Below are 3,917 nucleotides of genomic sequence, written 5' to 3'. Positions count from 1 at the left end.
AACCTATGTCGTACCTTAACCTAACCTATGTCGTACCTTAACCTAACCTATGTCGTACCTTAACCTAACCTATGTCGTACCTTAACCTAACCTATGTCGTACCTTACCTAACCTATGTCGTACCTTAACCTAACCTGTATTGCGCCTTAACCTAACCTGTATTGCGCCTTAACCTAACCTGTATTGCGCCTTAACGTAACCTGTATTGCGCCTTAACGTAACCTGTATTGCGCCTTAACGTAACCTGTATTGCGCCTTAACGTAACCTGTATTGCGCCTTAACGTAACCTGTATTGCGCCTTAACGTAACCTGTATTGCGCCTTAACGTAACCTGTATTGCGCCTTAACGTAACCTGTATTGCGCCTTAACGTAACCTGTATTGCGCCTTAACGTAACCTGTATTGCGCCTTAACGTAACCTGTATTGCGCCTTAACGTAACCTGTATTGCGCCTTAACGTAACCTGTATTGCGCCTTAACGTAACCTGTATTGCGCCTTAACGTAACCTGTATTGCGCCTTAACGTAACCTGTATTGCGCCTTAACGTAACCTGTATTGCGCCTTAACGTAACCTGTATTGCGCCTTAACGTAACCTGTATTGCGCCTTAACGTAACCTGTATTGCGCCTTAACGTAACCTGTATTGCGCCTTAACGTAACCTGCATTGCGCCTTAACGTAACCTGCATTGCGCCTTAACGTAACCTGTATTGCGCCTTAACGTAACCTGTATTGCGCCTTAACGTAACCTGTATTGCGCCTTAACGTAACCTGTATTGCGCCTTAACGTAACCTGTATTGCGCCTTAACGTAACCTGTATTGCGCCTTAACGTAACCTGTATTGCGCCTTAACGTAACCGATATTGCGCCTTAACGTAACCTATATTGCGCCGTAACGTAACCTATATTGCGCCGTAACGTAACCCACATTGCCCCTTAACGTAACCCACATTGCCCCTTAACGTAACCCACATTGCCCCTTAACGTAACCCAACACACGTTGGGCCTTAACCCAACACACGTTGGGCCTTAACCCAACACACGTTGGGCCTTAACCCAACACACGTTGGGCCTTAACCCAACACACGTTGGGCCTTAACCCAACACACGTTGGGCCTTAACCCAACACACGTTGGGCCTTAACCCAACACACGTTGGGCCTTAACCCAACACACGTTGGGCCTTAACCCAACACACGTTGGGCCTTAACCCAACACACGTTGGGCCTTAACCCAACACACGTTGGGCCTTAACCTGCTCTGTAATTGTCATACGACGCGTTAAATTAGTGTAGTGTTGCCTAACTGCAACCCCCGCAATATAGTTTGCTACTCGCACTGCCCGGTCCCCAGTGTATCGCTTCATGTTAAACACCTTGCAGCTATACACTGTAATGTGGATGGCAGCAGGACGTACATGCTCAATGCCCTTTGCAGTTGTTCATTGGCATTTGCAGTTGTTCATTGGCATTCGCATGTGCGAAGCACTTAGCCTACGCTGTGGTACGGCCTGTGTCAACTGTCCGCTGATGTTGTACGTCCAAATCACACACTGTACTGCACATTGGTCCTCATGTACTGAATGATACATCGTGGTACATGTGACCGTACAACGACTGCGCCAACAACGGCGAACCATGCGGTCCAAATGTTGTGCACTCAGCTACGTGTCGTCTCCCTATAAGAGCTGGATTGCAGTGTGGTATGCCCTGGATGGCGATCAGCATGAGCCGTCTGTTGATGTAGTGGCGCGTGTTGTCAGACGTAGTCGTCTCTTCTCACACACCGTGATAGCATGGTGCACTGCGTTCCACATCTGCGACATGCGACAGAGGCCGGTTGACAGTCGTTCGCGCAATGGACATCGCATACGTACGGGGGCCACCTTCCACGTGTTCGCGAAGCGTGCACATGTTGTTGCGTGTATGTGGGCAGACATAGTGTGTCGTGACACCTGACACAGGCATGCAACAATCGTTGAATTTGCAAATGGCGATGGACGCCTACGTTTGCTGGTGACGTTATGCAAATGAACAACTGGTAAACCGTTGTGGTGCGGTTGTTCTCGCTAGAGGTGAATCAGTGATGGCGACGATCGGTTGAGCTACCAACCGGTTGTTCCAGCGATACCCACCATGCCCACGAACGTGAATGGCATCTGGGTGTGAAGCGATACGCGGCGGTGGCTGGGTGGGACCGTCCCCGGCCGGTGAGGGGGGGCCTCCCGGCGTGCTGGCCGCGCGGTGCGTGGGCGCACGCGCTACAGCCGGCTGGTGGGGGCGGCCAGTGGCAGGCGCGCCGGCCGACGGAGGCGGCAGGCGGCGCAGCTGCGCGCCGGCGCACCCTGCACGCGGCGCCGTGCGGCCAAAGTAGGTCCTCGCGGGCCCGGTGCGAAGCGCGGTGGACATCTGCAGTGTGCTGGTCCGATTGAGGACTGTGTGCGCTGAGGATGCGCCGCCGCCCGGCGCTCGGCGCCGCGACGCCGTCTGCTGCTCGGTCGCCTCTGCGGTTCTCGCAGGTGGTTTGTATCGCAGCTGTGCGGACGTGTTGGCGCGTGCGCTGTGCTGGGAGAGTTCGCTTCGGCACCCAAGTGGGGCTTTTGTCCTTCTGTGGCGCTGGCGTTGGAGCTGCCGGTCACCGTAGGTGGCGCGTGTTGTCTCCCGCCGGCAATGCCACGACAGCACGCTCCCGGGCCTCTGTCGGCAGCGGCAAGCTCAGTTGGGAGCACGGGTGGTCGCACCTAAAGCGTCTACTCGCCAAACTCCGGGCGATTGCGCCTCTCTCGAACCCGACCAAGTACTTAGGACGGCGCTGCGCGCCGCCGGGACCTGAGAGGGTTTCGAGGTGTATTGTGCAGGGGAGCTCAGCCTCCTCCTGTTTGCAGAATAATTGAGCGGACGCTTGCGTGTTCGCGCGGGCCCCCGGGACACACTCCCGGGCGGCCGGCTGCTCAGCTCTAGTTGACGCAGCTCCCTGGTTGATCCTGCCAGTAGTCATATGCTTGTCTCAAAGATTAAGCCATGCATGTCTCAGTACAAGCCGCATTAAGGTGAAACCGCGAATGGCTCATTAAATCAGTTATGGTTCCTTAGATCGTACCCACGTTACTTGGATAACTGTGGTAATTCTAGAGCTAATACATGCAAACAGAGTCCCGACCAGAGATGGAAGGGACGCTTTTATTAGATCAAAACCAATCGGTCGGCTCGTCCGGTCCGTTTGCCTTGGTGACTCTGAATAACTTTGGGCTGATCGCACGGTCCTCGTACCGGCGACGCATCTTTCAAATGTCTGCCTTATCAACTGTCGATGGTAGGTTCTGCGCCTACCATGGTTGTAACGGGTAACGGGGAATCAGGGTTCGATTCCGGAGAGGGAGCCTGAGAAACGGCTACCACATCCAAGGAAGGCAGCAGGCGCGCAAATTACCCACTCCCGGCACGGGGAGGTAGTGACGAAAAATAACGATACGGGACTCATCCGAGGCCCCGTAATCGGAATGAGTACACTTTAAATCCTTTAACGAGTATCTATTGGAGGGCAAGTCTGGTGCCAGCAGCCGCGGTAATTCCAGCTCCAATAGCGTATATTAAAGTTGTTGCGGTTAAAAAGCTCGTAGTTGGATTTGTGTCCCACGCTGTTGGTTCACCGCCCGTCGGTGTTTAACTGGCATGTATCGTGGGACGTCCTGCCGGTGGGGCGAGCCGAAGGCGTGCGACGCGCCTCGTGCGTGCTCGTGCGTCCCGAGGCGGACCCCGTTGCAATCCTACCAGGGTGCTCTTGAGTGAGTGTCTCGGTGGGCCGGCACGTTTACTTTGAACAAATTAGAGTGCTTAAAGCAGGCAAGCCCGCCTGAATACTGTGTGCATGGAATAATGGAATAGGACCTCGGTTCTATTTTGTTGGTTTTCGGAAC

General features: G+C 54.1%; 1 non-coding gene across 1 annotated transcript in view; it reads left to right on the top strand.

The window, feature by feature from the left end:
- Positions 1-2,971: 2,971 nt before the first annotated feature.
- The window catches only part of LOC124587278, a 1,910-nt gene continuing 964 nt past the window's right edge, over positions 2,972-3,917 (top strand). The window contains exon 1 of the ribosomal RNA XR_006975398.1: positions 2,972-3,917. This exon is cut by the window's right edge and continues 964 nt beyond it. This is a non-coding gene — a ribosomal RNA (small subunit ribosomal RNA).

This window comes from Schistocerca americana, unplaced genomic scaffold (genome assembly GCF_021461395.2).
Source record: "Schistocerca americana isolate TAMUIC-IGC-003095 unplaced genomic scaffold, iqSchAmer2.1 HiC_scaffold_597, whole genome shotgun sequence".
Taxonomy (NCBI): Eukaryota; Metazoa; Arthropoda; class Insecta; order Orthoptera; family Acrididae; genus Schistocerca; species Schistocerca americana.
The sequence above is the reverse complement of the archived record's forward strand: the minus strand, read 5'-3'. Positions and strand labels throughout refer to the sequence as shown.